Genomic DNA, 18592 nt, shown 5'->3' on the forward strand with positions numbered 1-18592 from the left:
TCGCAAATCTGCCAGATTTGTCAGAGGGTCAGATGCTATTCGTGAACACTGATTCTATTTTGTACTGTCTTAGTGATATCTGTGTATTGATTTGTATTGATTTGTGAATTCAGTTAATTTTAGAAAACAGCTGTCAATTACATTACATCTGTTTGTTGGTTTCACACCTAGTTGTTTTATGGATTGATTCCTGGTTAACTTATTAGTTTCAACTTGGGAATCCCCATGTATCAAATAGTGATATAAATACTTATAAGAAATGACTTTCACTGTGTATTGCCTGACCCAACATTCAGTTTGACCCTTACTCTACGAAAGTTCATATTCCAGTCAACTCACAGAAAGTGAAGGTCAGTTGTTAAATGCAGATCATTTTGTATTGTATACATCATCATAGGCATAACGTTGTATACTGTAAATCATTAAACTAATGTGTCACCACAAAACAGTATAATACAGGCTTCCACCATAAATTTCAAAAAATGTTCCAATCCGGAAAATGTATACTGTAAATACACGTGAAATGCTTTTTCTGTTATATTTCACTAATTAAAAAAAAAAAAAAAAAAAAATAAAATGTGTCACCACAAATTTATTGTGTGCATCAACCCAAAGCCTGAGATATGTCATGAAATTAAAGCGAGTGGCCCTTTCTTAAAAGCTAAACATTAAATGATAGCATAAAAGACTGAAGACTGTCAAGGACTGAGCGATATCATTTTGATTCAATGATACCATTTGCTATCTTCATAGAAAAACTTAAGTCGCTTGACATGTCATTTAAACTCCATGAAATCAAAAGCAGGAAATTAAAAAATTCATGAAAATGGTACCTTACTTCTCATTAACACTAAACAAATTAATACTAATAAGGCCACGTGTATGACACTGAACTCTACGCCCCACGGACATGCTCTAAGTGCACACAACATAATGGCCATTGTTACCCTGGTTAACCCAAGCAGCCGGTGCAAAAAGGTTATTAGTCATATGACTTATCCCACCAGGTACCCATTCACTGCTGGGTGAACAGAAGCAATTTTGAACAAACTGACTTGCCAAAGGTGAGACCACATGTATATATCCATCATGTGTAGGTACACACATCCAGTCTAGGCCTAGATTTTCGAAGCTCTCTTAGATAGTCGTAAGGTAATGTTAAAGTATGGCACTTACGGCTATCTTAGCACTAAGAGGGCTTCGAAATTCTAGGCCCTGGTTGTTATCACTGTGTATGTAGCAGGTGATTTAAAAAACACTTCTTACCTAACATCAGTGTTTTTCAGATCTGTTGATGCGTCCTCATCTGGAAAAACAAAGAAAATGCTTTACTTTAAACTGCATTAGACAATATTACAGCTGTATAGTGTATCTAATTTATCTTATGTCTTCCTTTGTATTTGCATAACCAAACTGATGAATTCTATGTGAAAAATTGACTCCAAATGTGCATTTGCCAAGATTCCAGTGCCCTGCATGATATCTGATGCTCACATGGCCGGAGCAGTGGTTTTCAGACAGATTAAAATCTCACAAACAGACTATTTTTGTCTCCAGCTCCACATCACACAGCTATCTAATGACATGGACTTCTCGGTCAGGCACCATCCAGATCCTATCCCAAGATTACCCATGTTTGGTGAAGGACCTCACTTTCAAGTTAGATACTTCCCGCCTTAGGTGAGCGTAATCTACATAGTCCCTGACCAATTCACGATTGGCTATTTCAGATCACGGTCTTGGACCCCATCAAAAGCTATCAGTGATCGTAATCATGTTTGACACTGACAAAGACATCTGTCACGTGTAAATATTTAAGGGAGGATGATGTGGGGAGGGGAATCTCCAGAGTGGAGGTCTGATAATGAGTTGTGCCAACCATGGAACACCCTGCAGCAGTCACAGGGGGTGTGAGTTATTGATCCTCACTAACCACATCTCATGTACGACCACTGTGAGACATGAAGGTTATTCCTCATTATCAACTTTGAAATACTGATGGTTGATGTTCCTTTTACATTTTTTCCATCTTGATATGCTTGTACCATTTTTTGCACCTATGATTTGTGTTTGATTGCCATGTCTGTTCATCTTGTTTGAGCTACAAGTGTGCATGGCTACATCTTGTATATATATCATCTTCAAAGTGATGGGAAGCCATCATGAAATTTCCCATGTGTAGAAGCTGTCATTAGCTGTTAACTATTCTGGTCATCAAGATAATAAGCAATCCCAAATTTTTAATTTTTTTTAAAGATATGAATATTTCAAACATTGCATGTCAGTTGTTTGAGACATCATTTCAAAGAAAACATTTAGTATATATTTCTGAAACTTACTGGTATTTCCAATAGAAGCGACAAAATGCTTTCCACATTCATAAGAAATCTCTGAAAAAGCAGAGTCGATTGTACAATTGTGACTATATCAAGAGCAGATATTTGTTTCTGCAGTATATGTACAGCTGTATGATGTTGTTTGTAAACAAATCGGGTCTAAGCCGGACAATTCAGTGATTGTCATCATGTGATACGATGACAGAGCATGTGTTTATGAATCACTATGAAGTAGTGATCAAACCAGGTGTTCCTGAAGAGGTGAGGGTGTCCTGCCTCACCGGTGGCATCCGTCATAAACATAATAATTATGCTAAGTCTAGCACCTTTTTGGGCTGCAAAATTGCTGATTCAGAAACAAGTACAACTGCCCGATATTATGTTGAAATTGTTTTTGTGTATCTGACATCAAGTCAACCATGACCCATGTTACCAAGATCTTGTATTCAGGCATAATTGTCAAAGAATATATTAAAATCTTGCAAAGACTAAAAAGAAATTATTGAAAGAGGTTAAATGTTAGGACTTTGTCATCAATATCTCTGAATAGCATGTAAATATTGAACAGTAACCAGGGTGCCGTTCCACTAACCGATCTTTTTTACAATCATCTTAGCTAAAAGTTATACTCGTTCCACTAACCGATCTTAGGCCGATCGTAGCCGGTCCCGATCTTACGATCCGATCCAAGCTTAGGTCGAAACTCGTGCGAGAGATAGAGGAATGCGAGGCACGAGTTATCTCCCTTTGCATAGTCTAGCAAATGATGGAAGTAGTTTACGAACCAACTGAGTGAGTGAGTGAGTGTAGATTTACGCCGCACTCAACAATAGTCAAGCTATATCGCAGCAGTCTGTAAATAATCTAGCTAAGATGCATAGCGTTCACTAACATGAGCGTTCATGTTAGTGAACACTATGTATCTTAGCTATAAATAATCGAGTCTGGACCAGACAATTCAGTGATCAACAGCATGAGCATCGATCTGCGCAGTTGGGAACCGATGACATGTGTCAACCAAGTCAGCAAGCCTGACCACCCGAATCCCGTTGGTGGCCTCTTACGACAAGCATGGGTTATTGAAGTTCAATATTCTAATCCGGGCCTTCATGGGTATTTTTCCAACCAAGTGTAAACGTGGAGAAAAAACCTAGAGCAAAATATTAGGGTAGTGAGCACCTTGGTTTCAGGTGCAAGTGTGTGTGAACGCTGGGTATCAGGCATAATATAATAATAATAAATGCATATTTATAGTGCGCCTATTCCACATCCTGGGGCATGCTCAAAGCTCTATGTACAGATAATTTACACGAGAGTATTTACAGCCGAGATTATAAGTTATATACTGAGAACAGGTTTTAAGTCTGGACTTAAAAAATGACAATTGTGTCAGAGCTTTTAATATGTGCCTGAACCTTGTCAATCAGAATAAACAAGGCGTGAGGAGGCATCCTCTATAACGTATGTAGAATCTGTCAGTGGTCTTGAATAACGCGCGGCCTGCCTTTAGAATCCCCCACCAAATAAGCCCACCTGAAATCAAACATATTTGTATCTTTTTGTTTCAGAACATGGTTCACTTCACATCTGTCCCTATTCTTAACCATGATGTTGCAATATTGTTGTACAAATGTGTTACACAGACTCACTCGGTTGTGTTCCCATGACGACAGTGGTCAGACTGGCCTGACATTTGTAAGGCTTCAGTGCACTGTTTGTTTACATCACAGAAATATACAAATTCATTTGATGGGGGATTTTAGGGGACGCTCACGGTGAAATGCTCGCTCTTATTTTTCAAATAGAATAGGAAAGCCACCATTTTGGTTTTTTCTACGATTGATTTTAGCTATCCTAAGTTGGTCATGAGCAACTTAGACTTTGAATCTTAACTTTACGATTGACTTGGGTAAGATTGGTTAGTGGAACGGTATGCCGATCGTAACGTCACGTTAAGATTGGGATTTTAGGGGTTTACGATTGACGTAGGGCTAAGATCGGTTAGTGGAACGGCACCCAGAACTTTATTTCCATTTATAACATAAGACAGAGTGAGTGAGATAAGAATGCACATCATTTCCATGACTTCTTAAGTTGAAAATACCAGAGTGAACAAGTTGTGAACATTTCAAGTACTATTTCAAAACTTTCAGACTGGTACCAATCAAATCAAGTGTATAACAGGAAACACTGGACCTGGAACATTCCCCAAGACTGCTTTAAACACAATTTCACAAGTAACCAAAAGGCCATTTAAGGGTGAAGTGGTTAAAAATTCATCGCCACATGAAAAGACGATTTGGGGGTATTCTGTAGGAAACCTGTTACATTCTCCAGCATTAGTCACCTGTGACTACAAAGTCCCTTCCCTTTGTAGAACTTTGATGTCAGTGATCTCATCCTGCCAGTAATCTCGTCACACATACAATAAAGGCATTGATGGTACTTAGGACGGTTCTCAGTCAGCACTGTACAAGATAATGAGACAAAGACTATGAATAAATACATAGCTAGACAAGACTTGTACCAGGGCCATGTTTGTCCACCTCTCCACAATGATGAAGGAATGGAACCGATGGAGCTTCGGTGAAGACATATGCAGATTGCTTTGGTGGGCTCACTGCGATAGTGACGAACCCTTTTATGTACATCTCTTTGTTATTCCAAGGACCAGTTTTAGGAAGTAATGAAATACAGGGGGACCTTAAGTGGCCAATTACAGTGTGACTCAGACATGTAAACTGGATAACCTCCCTATCAATTAGGTGTTACTGGAGGTCATAGCATCAAGCATTATCTAATTAAGCATCGCCAAAATGACTGCAATGTCTGTTTCTATTCAATTAGTACAACAGGCTAGTTCATAACATTCTGTCTAAAGTCGAATTCAGCTAAACCAATTCACATCATTTGAAAGATGTTGTCTTGTGAAGTTATAAAAACGCTGGCTGAAACTTCATTTCAACACCTAATGCGACTGAGCTCCCCAAAATACTTGTCTCCAGAGAGAAAATCAAGAAAAATGGCTTGATGACTGGAGGGTGTTTTTGAAAGGATACCATTGCTGAACACTGTTGATGGGGAATGGAGTCTTTCTATCATGAACCTTTCAAGGGTACTGAGTGACTAATGACTAATGATACTGATTTGAAGAAAACTACATGCCACTTTTAACCCATTAACTCCTATTCTGAAATAAATTGGAAACATTGAGTTGGAATAAAATGCTAATATGGAATTAGGAGTTTCATAGCACTAAGAAGAATTCTTATTAGGCTTTTGTGAAATGATATCCAATAAAGACACAAACACATTAATTTCCATAGATTTCTTCTACAGATTAATCTCATTGTAGCAAGATAGCCAACTGCCTTGATCTGAACAGCATGGGCCACTGAGCAATATTGTAATATGGCTGTCGGTGGCTGGCTCATTGGGACACAAGGTGTGCTCTGACATGGCACACAATCAGCCTTTAATCATCCTGCTTGGACGGATCAGCAGCTACCGTGATGTTCTGGGGCTAATTCACACATGTTGAACAAGCGTCAGATTTGTATTTTTTTTTCATTTCTTTAAATTGCTAACTGGAAGGACTAAAAGAACGAGTGCATATAGATTTAATTGACTTTTAGCAACATTTCATCAGTATCATGGCAGGGGACACCCAAAACGGGCTTTACACATTGTAGGACCAAAGTGAAATATCAGTGAGTGAAGAAACTATAAACATGATGTTGGATTAATCAAGATTAAAAACTTTTGACAGTGAGTGAAAGTTTCTTAAAACACTTCAGTCAGCTATATATTAACTATAACATGGTAACCTTAGGATAATTGAAGTCATTTAAAGCATGAACAATGTTACATGTTATGTGGGTATAGTGACACAGCCAAGTCACAGAATGTTACCGTCCGAGCCTATGTTAGTCCAAGAGACAAACGGTAGTGATTTTAGAACTAACATCTATGCTAAGATAGGCTGAGGAGGTGGCTGGAATGTTTTGAGCTAACTATGACTGACTGTGTTGATGGAGTTGATTTAAAAATATTTTTCAAAATATTAAACTGTGTGGTCCTCACACTTCTGAAATCTGGTTCGATGCTACTTTCGTGCATTACATTACATGGTGACAAGAGGTGACAAGAGACTTGTGCATGGTGGTGATGGTGCATTGGTTGTGATGGTGGTGATGGTTGTGATGGTGGTGATGGTAGATGGTGATGGTTTGTGATGGTTGTGATGTGGTGATGGTGTGTGGTTCTGGTGATGGTGAACCTTGGTGGTCTGGTGGTGGTGGTGGTGATGGTCGTGATGGTGGTGATGGTGGTGATGAGGTGGCGATGGTGGTAATGATTGGGTGGTGGTGATGGTGGTGATGATGATGGTGATGGTGGTGGGGTGGTGGTGATGGTGGTGGTGCCATCATCCGGTGATGGTGGTGGTGGTGGTGATGGTGGTGATGCTGGTGGTGGTGGGGTGATGGTGGTGGTGGTGATGTGTGTGGTGATGATGGTGATGGTGGTGATGGTGGTGGTGATGGTGGTGGTGATGGTGATGGTGGTGATGGTGGTGGTGATGGTGGTGGTGGTGATGGTGGTGGTGGTGATGGTTGTGATGATTGGTGGTGGTGGGTGGTGATGGTGGTGATGGTTGTGATGGTGGTGTGATGGATGGTGATGGTGGTGATGGTGGTGATGGTTGTGATGGTGGTGATGGTGGTGGGTGATGGTGGTAGGTGGTGGTGGTGGATGGTGGTGATGGTGATGGTGATGGTGGTGATGGTGGTGATGGTGGTGATGATGTGGTGATGGTGGTGATGATGGTGATGGTTGTGGTGGTGGTGATGGTGGTGATGGTTGTGATGGTTGTGATGGTGGTGATGGTGGTGATGGTTGTGATGGTTGTGATGGTGGTGATGGTGGTGATGGTTGTGATGGTGGTGATGGTGGTGATGATGGTGATGGTGGTGATGGTTGTGATGGTGATGGTGGTGATGGTGATGGTGGTGATGGTGGTGATGGTGGTGATGGTTGTGATGGTGGTGATGGTGGTGATGGTGGTGATATAGGTTATCTACTCTGAAACTTTGCTTCTCACAAGAGTTGATGAACCTGGAGCATTTCTGATCATCAGTCAGAAGCCTTGGAACTCAGTGTGCTGAAATCTTTTCCATGCCCACTTCATTCCTCAGATTGCCTTTAACTTTGTCAATAGAGATCCCTACTGTGTTGGTTCCATGATTTGTAGCCAGTTGTGCTTCATCCATAATCATATGTATTCTGTCAATATTTTCATTCACAACATGTTTGCAATTAAAGGTCTTCTTGATCTTGGATCAACCTCAAGACTCTCTCTTCCCATCTTGAACTTCACTACCCATTTCTCAACAGGGACAAAGGAAGGAGTATCACCTTCCTAAAGTTGACACCACCAGTGTTTGCTCTTGGCATAACATTTTTAGGAATCATCATGACTCCCTGGTGTCATGAGAGGGAGTCATGGACATGGTTTTGTGAGTCAACTTCAGTTTGGAACTGTGATTGTTTAATAACGACAAAAAACAAGGTAAGGCAGGTCAGGTATTACATCAGCACTGAGCGGTTAACTGGCAAACATTTAGTTTTAGAAGTTTAGATTTTCTGAACTAAGGGCCCAACAGCATTGCGTCAACAATGACACAAGCTTCTAAATTCACTGCGTATTTGAGATAATTTCTGCGTCATGCATTTCTGCATCATGGCAAACACTGCACCACCGATGGCTGTTAGGAGTTACCTGTTACAGCTGGAGATAAGTATGACAGTGAGGCAGCCAAGATTGAACGAAAAACAGGCAAATTGTAATTACTGTCAAATATTTCAGCGATCCCTTTTAAAAAGTACAATCACTAATTCATTATCATTGTGTTGCTCTGGAGATATGACAGACACTGAAATTAGTTACATTACAAACTGTCTGTTTATGTTCTTCATATTCTTGATATGTTCCATGCAGCATGTAGTACCGACACCCCATTAGTGTTCTGGGTCAGAACTTGTGCCTAGGGACCTGTGCTGATCTTGAGAGGGGACTTACAATATGGTTGTGTGATTGCATGTCTTAAAACCCAGAAGATGTGGACTGTTGTTCACACTATCAAGTCCTAGATTTGCTGGCCCAGACCAGCTTATTTACAAGTGGCTGCCATCATATACAAGGAATATTGGAGAATGGTGTTAAATAATGACAAACTAGCAGAACCATTACAATCTGTCCAGCTTTCAGTTCATTACAAGTACACTTGGCCAATTATAAAAACACACTGGTAAACATACATTGAATACACAGAATCATTTACAAACACACAACGGACAATAACAAATATACACAGGTCAATTACATATACACAAAAGTCTGCTAACATCACACTGCAGTCTATTTAAAATCTGCATGAGTCCATTACAAATACTAACAGGCCCATTATACATACACTGTCCATTTCAAATGATGCATTAGCTAATTAGACATTCACATTTTTCAAATAGATACTTTCAATACTTCAAAGCATCTGAATCAATAGCTACCAGATGACAGAAAAACAACAGCACAGCCATTGCACTTGATATTCTTCAGCTAGAATTCACAAGAGAACAAATAATGTCTGCATCTTCAAATATCACATGGTCTTTTTCTTTACCCTGGAAATATTCGGAAATCGTACCATTGTGATGAAATTTTAACTCTCAAATTCCTTCGACAAAAAGATGATGTTAAGATTAGTGTGTATTGTTGCAGTGGCTGTGCTCGGCATACAAACTGCGGGTTTTTTGTTTCTGTGATGGGGTTCATCCCTGTGATCAGGCTGATGAGCGGCCCCATCATGCAGGACGTTGACAGCTTCCATCACAGAGTAATGTGACTGTTTTAAAAACCTCTTCATTTTGCCATCATCTGGATATTTCACACACCCTAGAACTCATTACTCTTGGCAAAGCCTCTTCAGAAAGAAGAAATCATTATAAATTTTATCAGAAAATTATGTAAATTTGAACTGACAGGTTGCTTCAAATTCCTATCTGGAATCAACAAAATGCTTGTCAGAATACTTTTGGAAGAGATCAATGAAATGATAAACATTAACCTTAAACTGATTTTCTTTTTCAGTCACAAAAGAAAGTAATGAACTTTGAAATTAAAGTGAAATTTTCTGGTAAATTCAAAAGAAGCTCACTTTGTCATAAATCTTAATTTTTTTATCAAAATGTTTCTACCATGGATACAAAGCAACAGCAAGGGTGTCTATAAAGCCAATTATATATGTCAAATCCATCATGATATGTACAAATACACCAACTCCTTCACAACACCTGGGGTCCTGATTATAGTGAGAGAGTTAAGCCACGATGATGTAAAGCAAAAACTACCTAAAATAAACTGAGATGATAACTGTTCTTATATGTCTACCAAACTGTACCGCAAATGATCACAGTGAATATAAATGGCAAACAATACTACAAGCTGATAGGGCTACTATGACACGTAGTGTTTATGGACTAGTTGCTTTGTTATGTGATGTGTAGTACAAGTACCATGGACTCCAATACAGAGACTATATTGATCTCCCCTGGAAAATAGGAAGTCTAAGTGACAAACTTGTAGGGAGGACAGGGTCATTGCAGGGGTGTGTGTCTGGTGTTGCAAGTTAAGAGGAAGGTGTCCCTGAAGCGAGTATATATACATCCTTCAAGAACCAAGGATGTGTCAGTGGTCACTGAATGAGTATATATACATCCTTCTGGAACCAAGGATGAGTGCAGTGGTTAAGAGGAAGGTGTCCCTGAAGCTAGTATATATACATCCTTCTGGAACCAAGGATGTGTCAGGGGTCACTTAAGCGAGTATATATACATCCTTCTGGAACCAAGGATGTGTCAGTGGTCACTGAATGAGTATATACATCCTTCTGGAACCAAGGATGTGTCAGTGGTCACTGAATGAGTATATACATCCTTCTGGAACCAAGGATGTGTCAGGTGCAGGAAGTTAAAAGGAAGGTGTCCCTGAAGCGAGTATATATACATCCTTTTGGAACCAAGGATGTGGTGCAGGGTTAAGAGGAAGGTCACTGAATGAGTTTATACACATCCTCTGGACCCAAGGATGTGTCAGGTGTACCAGTGTTAGAGGAAGGTCACTGAAGGAGTTTATATACATCCTTCTGGACCAAGGATGTGGCATGTGCACCATGTTAGAAGGAAGGTCACTGTAGGAGTTTATACACATCCTTCTGGACCCAAGGATGTGTCATGTGTACCATGTCAGGAGGGAGGTCACTGTAGGAGTTTATACACATCCTTCTGGACCCAAGGATGTGGCATGTGTACCATGTTAGGAGGAAGGTCACTGTAGGGAGTTTATACATCCTTCTGGACCCAAGGATGTGGCATGTGTACCATGTGAGGAGGAGTCACTGTAGGGAGTTTATACACATCCTCTGGACCCAAGGATATGGCATGTGTACCATGTCAGGAGGGAGGTCACTGTAGGGAGTTTATACACATCCTTCTGGACCCAAGGATATGGCATGTGTACCATGTCAGGAGGGAGGTCACTGTAGGGAGTTTATACACATCCTTCTGGACCCAAGGATATGGCATGTGTACCATGTCAGGAGGGAGGTCACTGTAGGGAGTTTATACACATCCCTCTGGACCCAAGGATATGGCATGTGTACCAGTCAGGAGGGAGGTCACTGTAAGGAGTTTATACACATCCCTCTGGACCCAAGGATATGGCATGTGTACCAGTCAGGAGGGAGGTCACTGTAGGGAGTTTATACACATCCCTCTGGACCCAAGGATATGGCATGTGTACCAGTCAGGAGGGAGGTCACTGTAGGGAGTTTATACACATCCCTCTGGACCCAAGGATATGGCATGTGTACCAGTCAGGAGGGAGGTCACTGCAAGGAGTTTATACACATCCCTCTGGAAGTGTCGGGGTGCAGCTAAAGACTATGTTCAGACAAAGAGGCGAGGACTGCAACATTAAAGGCAAGAAGATACTGTACATGAAACTGATCAATGGGAATAAATATGGTATCCCCATGAGCTGGAGGCCTCTGATCACCTACACTGCCCAGTGCATTAATGCAGCACCAAGCGACATCACAGCGCTAGATGGACCACTTTTTCTAAAAATGTACCCCCATAAGAAAGCCAGTCGAGCCTCTATAAAGAAAATTAGATTGCTTCAGTCCCAATAAAATGAAGCAAACACTTTTGATCTGGACAGACGGAACAACTAGACACAGACCCTCTTACACCCACTATCAGTTTAACGCCAAAGTTTGCAGCAAAAGCATTCTTTTTTTATGAAGGAAAGCTATAAAATTCTAAAAAAAACATCAGAGAGAATTGAAAGCAAAACCCGACACAGCTTCATTCATTGCATTTATAATCATTTCTCATGATAACAGTAGGTTTGATGCTTGTGATAAATGCCAGTCGTGAATCAAACATTACAGCTGATGCATGGTGCTTTGTGGGGAGACAGCTGCACTGGATCTCCATCAATGATAAACATGAGATTTGCTGTTTGTTCATTCCACCCAAATGGTATGTTCCTAAGGAGGATAGTATTCAACAGTATTAATACCATCAATAAATTAAATGCTAAGAAATGCAACAGAGATGATATCAATGTTTATAGTTCTTGTGTGAGTGAGTCATATCATGGCAGGAAATCCCTAAATGGTGCCATGGGCATCATGTTTTCCTACCAAATCCTACCAGTGTCAACTACTGGTCTACTGGTGTAAATTGCATCCTGAAACTAATGCTGGTAGCCTTACCTTTAACCTTGAAGGATTTAATCATCAAATGATAACCCAAAGACTGTAGCCTTAGAATATATTCCATGACATAGTATGATTTTGTTGCAGTTCGACTGAATAATATCTTCGCAAACTTCAACTGCTTGCCATGTGATTTAACTTCCATGAAATCAAAGGCAGGAAATTCAAAGTGAGATATTAATTACCAGATCAGTTGGGGAGAGTTCAAACACTTTATACCCAATCCTGGCAGCTGTTACTGGACATGTTCACTATGTGGATGAGCTGGGGTTTGCTTGCAATTAGAAGACCATGTGATAGGGTACCAAGATCGAAGAACTGCTTGATCAACTTGTGTCAACAAATTGTCCACACATGACACAGAGTGTGTGAGTGAATGAGTTTAGTTTTATGCCGCTTTTAGCAATATTCCAGCAATATCATAGCGGGGGACACCAGAAATGGGCTTCACACATTGTGCCCATGTGGGGAATAGAACCCAGGACTTCAGCATGATGAGCCAACACTTTAACCTCTAGACTATCCCACCACCCCTGCTGGGGACGAATATTGTTACCAGGATCTCCAAGAGTTCCAACTATATCACTTAACCACTGTTTAAATTTAGCCCTCAAGTGCATTGTTTATGGCTCTTTGTTCTGTATGCCAATGTTTCCACCCATATGCAGAGAACCTGATATGACAGAAACATCCAATATGTCAAGATAACAATGTGTCACTTTACTCATAATTTTCATTTTATTCTCACATCAGTTTCTTGATTTACATTGTTATTGAACAGCACTGATGATTTGAAATAGCAGAAATTATCTGAGCTCCATCTGAACATAAATCATATTAATGAAGTCATTAAACTTCTCAGGTGATCGCAGGTGGCCTTGTCACCACAGGTGCTACAATTCGCTGTGTAGAGTTGCATGTTTTGTACTCAACAGAACTTTGATCGTGGACTTGCATCCTAGTCACCCCAATTATGTTTCTAGGTTTGTCCATATCATACCTGGAGGGCCTAGCGGTAACTGTCTGAGACCTGCATCACCTCAGACTTTCCTGACACTAAGCTGATAGACTGTGATATAACTGGAATACTGTTATAAACACCAACTCAATCACAGGTACTTAAGTCGCTTACTGTGGAGCTACCCAGAACATGATGGACAAAGAGTACCCTTGAGGGAAGCAGAGCCCACCTGGACACCAAGGTGCAGCTGCTGCACCCACTAGTCAAGTTCAAGACAATGGTATATTGAAAATCCTTCTGATAAATGTCACTTGTTCTGGCAAATGAAGTTTGGCACAGACAAGAATGAAGCTGATATTTGATTCAGAAGAGTTGGTTCATCCATGATAAATTAATATCTATGGAAACCAAGATCTTAGTAATGTAATATCCTGACTGCACAAGTGACATCTTTGAATATGACTCCTCAGACTTGCTGGACTGAGTGTAATTGATGGTTGATGCCTGAACACATGCAATTGTCTAAGCTAAATGGTCAATATATAATTCTTAAATGTCTTTTCACTGAAACATAACAGAAAATGACACCATCTGTTTTTCAGTAATTACAGAAAACATAAAATAAAAACACAAAAATCATTGTCCTACACTGTCTATTTTAATATGCTTGTTAATTTGCACAGCACTAAGCAATATTCCAGCCCAATTAAGTTGGCCTGAAAATAAAAAACCAGAGAATTCCATGATCGACATTATCAGCAATGTCTTCTAATGACAGGCAGTGATGTTCCACAATCAACCAGGTCACCAAGGCTAAACACTGAAAGCAGCAAAGGCGAAGACTTGTCACTTCACTTGTCTCCAGGATGCATGCTATCAGTCTCTTACCTGCTATAATCAAATTCATCTTACACCACAACTACTGTATTGTTTAAGGTATTGCAATGATTTGGGTATGTTTTTTCCATAAATTGAAGCTATCCTGCCCAGTTTGGGTTGAAAACGAAAAGCCACAAACTTGGAAAAACGCTTGGGGTTCTATCTCACTCAAGGTTTCCCATTTTGAAAACAATCTCAAAGTCATGTTTTAACAGAGCTGGGAATCCCCACAAGGTTATATGATATAATTATGAGGCATGATTTGAATAGGAAGTTACATCAAGACATACAAGGAGTGACAGCAAGGCACAAAGTTTTGAGCATTTCTCTGCTCATGCTCATAATAGATATCAAAAGACGCTTAGATGGGAATGACATCTCATAGTGATGTTTTATCTGCAACTACACCCAAAGATTAAATATATGAAGCACAATACTTCACACATTTAGGCTGCAAATACAAAACTGGCTACCTTGCTGTCATCGAGTATGAATATTTAGTATCAACTAAAACCTCTATATCCAACAGCCATCCATACAGACATGGTGTCAAGTGGAAGGGACAATGCTCCTCCCTTTGTCTCTACTAAAAGGTTCAAGATGGGTAGCAAGAGCCTTGAGGATGATCCAAGGTGATTAACTATAACTGCCACCACAAAGAAAAAACAAAACAAACACAAGTGGGATCTAGGCACTTCAGCATCATTGGAAGATGTGTGCTGACCTCAGAGAGTGAGTGAGTGAGTTAAAATTTAACGTCACCCCGGCAATATTTCAGCCATATAGTGACGAGACCTCAGAGAGCATCATACTGACAAATAAGTAGCATCCACAACCACAACCTGCACTCTCAGAGAGAGGCATCTAGTCACCAGCACACAAAGTCAGAGATCTATTCCACTCCATCCTAAAAATGGAAGAGGAACAACTGGTAGAGTCAATCACATACTTGTATACCCTTCTGATAAATGTTCATTGGCAAGGCTCCAAGCCATCACATGTATCAAATGTTATATTTGAGATAATGTTTTCCCAGTAAAGTAAACATCACATGCTGTCAATTAGCTGTCTCATGCTGAAGGTATGGCTTCTAAACCACACTTCAGTTTGTAACATGCCACCATATAGCTGGAATATTGCTGAGTGCAGCGTAAAACTAAACTCACTCGATTTGTAACATTTGTTACTTTTGACCACTTTTTAAAAGTGATTGGGTATCAGGTTTATGAGTTATACTCTGGAAATATATACAGTTTCCACAAAGAAATACTGAACTGTTTTTAAGTTCTGCACCAGAAACCAAACGCCAGGTGCAGTTTTGAAACATGAAATTTAAAAGATTAGAAGTGAGCATGAGAAAGACTTCACATACAACTGTAAGTGACAAGAACTGATAAAATATCGATGTTTTTTAATTTGTGCAATTCCCCTGACTCTGGTCATCTTATAGCTTCAATAGTTACAACTGTAACTAAAGCACTGCTACAAACACAGAAAATCACTTAACTCAACCAATATTAAACATCACTTTGGAAATAAATACAATACATTTACAACTGCATTCTTATTACTTCCATGAAAGGAAAGTTTGATGAATAGTAAGATTTCTTGAAAGAGAGGCACCAGGTCAGTGCTTACTTATACCAGTACAAAGCACGTCTGAATCAGCCTGCCCGTCTGCCCGTCTAGGCCTGTATAGCTCAACCCATTTTCCACAGTACAGTTGGCTCCATAAGCAGACTAATTTCCTAATTACACTCTGGAGAGACAATGACAGGAAGGAGGCAGGAAGTATTTGTCTGCCAAATGCTAACATTAATCCTGATATCAGGTAATCAAACATCAGCACGCATTCCATCACAAGCAGCCATTCCACATGCCTACATTCACTAAAACCCCCTACATTTAATTCTGTCTTACAAAGACCTGATGCACCGTGCTTTTATTCTGATTTTCAAAAGACAAAGGCTTTGAAATTTCATCTGAAGTCATCCCTTAGGTAATAAATGATCCCATTCTTGGTGTTTAATGAGAAGAGGGAACAAATAATGGCTGATCGCTGCCAAACTGTATTGATCCTCCACAGAATTATTTAATATAAAGGATGTGCCTTGCAGTAACTATAGTAGTGGGAGTGATGAATTCTTGTTACACATAGGACATATGAGCATTGTAATGTAGTAAGCAACAAGGGACGTGGTGAATATCATCAGCCCATTACAAAGAGTAACCATCATCACCAGGTTCTCATTGGCTGCGGGGGAGCAATATCACCAAATTGAAGGTAATGACAAATACTAAAGATCAAACCCATTTTCATTTGATCGATGGAGTATGGGAGAGAAGCGAGAGAAGAGTTCACACAGAAACAGACGCCGACTGTGGTGTGTTCACGTACAAACCCGTAGGACATTTGCTGATATTTCTCACTTCACTGTACACTGAATGATTCCCAATTGATGCAGCTTTCAGAATGTGCCCAATTGCTCCTCTCTTTCATCTGTACCATTAGATGAACTGCAACAGTAGCTGAAATCGTTTTTAATGTGGACCTTCAGCCTGGTTAATACCTCCATCTACTAGCTATAGAGAGTAAGAGATGAGTTTTGTCAGTGTCGTGGATGTTCTGCCATGCATGGGTATTGATCCGATCCGTCACTTGGGGTGATACAACTTGAAAGGGACATCAGTAGGAGAGGTGACCTCAGGCTGCTGGTGACCCCTCACTCCTGGCAATCAGAACTGCTCAGAGCGCTTCACTGCATGGCTGGCAATAGGCAAGGCGGGAAATCTGGTGTCAGCTAACGACAAACAGAGGACGTCTGCCAACCTTTACTCACTTGACTGAGGCTGTCATTCACACAACGGGAAACCAACACCTTTGATCGCAATTAATGACTTCATATTGTGTGAGTTGAGTTTCCAGCACCGTGACGTGTATGTAACCCACGCTTGTGGAACTGTGTCCTGGCAACAGATTACTCCTCATGTGATGTAACAACTCTTGAGATAACCAAGCGGCTCAAAGGGTCATGGACTAAAACATCAGACAGAATCTGGAAAGCAGTTTCCTCAGAAGAACTCTTCAAAATTAAACATTTCCTTGATGAAAGAGACAAAAGAAAGGCGTCAGACATTTTTGACACATAAACCTGTGGAGGCCCATTAATGCAAGGTACTTGCTGAAGAACCCTAAACTGCACTTCAACATTCTGGCAAGTTCTGAAGTTGACAAATTAGGATAGTAATTGCGACACTTTATTCAAAAACCTTGGAAGCAGGATTCTGAGTCATATTCCGACTGTGACAAGTGGACCTAATCTGACCTCCTCTATTGCCCTGCACACTGAGATTGGGGGAATTAAGGACTGGTATTGATTGTCTGACCACTGTCCAACATGATTTGAGCCAGTGCTGAAACATGAAATAGTGAGGAATCTTCTTGCTATAAAACGTGTCTGAATGCGATGCTATGACAGATTTACAGCCTGCCTACAAAGCACCTTCACAGGTAAGAATTATGACAAAAAGCTCTCTGGGAAATTTCAAGTACTCAATTACATCAACTTTATCTAATTGTAGCACTATTTCTAATTGCCACTGCCACATCAATTATTCAGCCATATGTCATTAACCTTATATGCACTGATTATCCCAGCACATGGGATACGGAGATGGGATAAGTGGTCTAAGATGTCCACCATGTTTGAGAACAAGACATATGAGAACATGTAAAATGATCATCTATAAAGTTGTCTTCAAGGTAAGATGAGGCTGACATTACAACTAACATACTAGTGGTCCACCACAATCATAGATAAACTTTATACATGTCAAATATTAATATAGATCATTATATACCTCAGACTACTATTTTAAAAATAGTATTAAATATTAGAAAAGTATCCATATTTTTAACTTTCCTGAGAAATTCTTGAAACTAAATGTAGATAGTTATAACAGATTTAACATAATGATAATAAAATGATGCTATTAAATCATGTCTAATTTGCTATAAGGTTTGAATAAAAAAAAAGAGATTATACCTTAAAACAGTATAAACCTCATATTCACAGTTTTGTTCAACTTGTAGACATATGTCAAGCAGAGTGACAATAGCATTAAACTTTCCTGCTGAATTCCAAGAACTATGTCCATCTTTAAAATATACATTAGTTGCAGGCTGGAGTCGTTTCAATTATTGATTGCTTCCATGAAAGCAAGGAAAAAATACCACCAAACCTCCATTAATCAGTGATGATTTAGCTGGCTCTATCCAATTACCACAGTCGTACACATGCCATGCCTCTCTCCGTCTCAACTTGTCATCTGACAGACACAGTCTACATAGTTAGTGTTGAACAAGCATTGTTCACAGCTGTTTCGTAATGGAGGAATCACTAGATTCAAAAACAACACGCAAAATCTTGTCACCAGTCTATTTGATTAAGTATTCCATAGTGCAACTTTTTCATTGGATTGCACGACACACTCACTTAAACTTCATATGGCTTGAACTGTTACATAGTGGAGGCAAGAGACTATCTTCACCAGAGCTGACATTCTCCATCACTGAC

The 18592-nt window shown here is 40.0% G+C and overlaps 1 protein-coding gene across 1 annotated transcript in view; it reads right to left on the reverse strand.

Annotated features, from left to right (window-relative positions):
* Positions 1–18592, reverse strand: part of LOC124274606 (dynein axonemal assembly factor 9-like) — a 103278-nt gene that overhangs the window by 33642 nt on the left and 51044 nt on the right. Inside the window, exon 2 of the mRNA XM_046709972.1 lies at positions 1267–1306. The gene's annotated coding sequence lies outside the window, so the exon portion shown is untranslated. The remainder of the gene's footprint in view (positions 1–1266; positions 1307–18592) is intronic.

The sequence above is a fragment of the Haliotis rubra genome, unplaced genomic scaffold (genome assembly GCF_003918875.1).
Source record: "Haliotis rubra isolate DU_JTF1 unplaced genomic scaffold, ASM391887v1 Scf192, whole genome shotgun sequence".
In the NCBI taxonomy this organism is placed as follows: Eukaryota; Metazoa; Mollusca; class Gastropoda; order Lepetellida; family Haliotidae; genus Haliotis; species Haliotis rubra.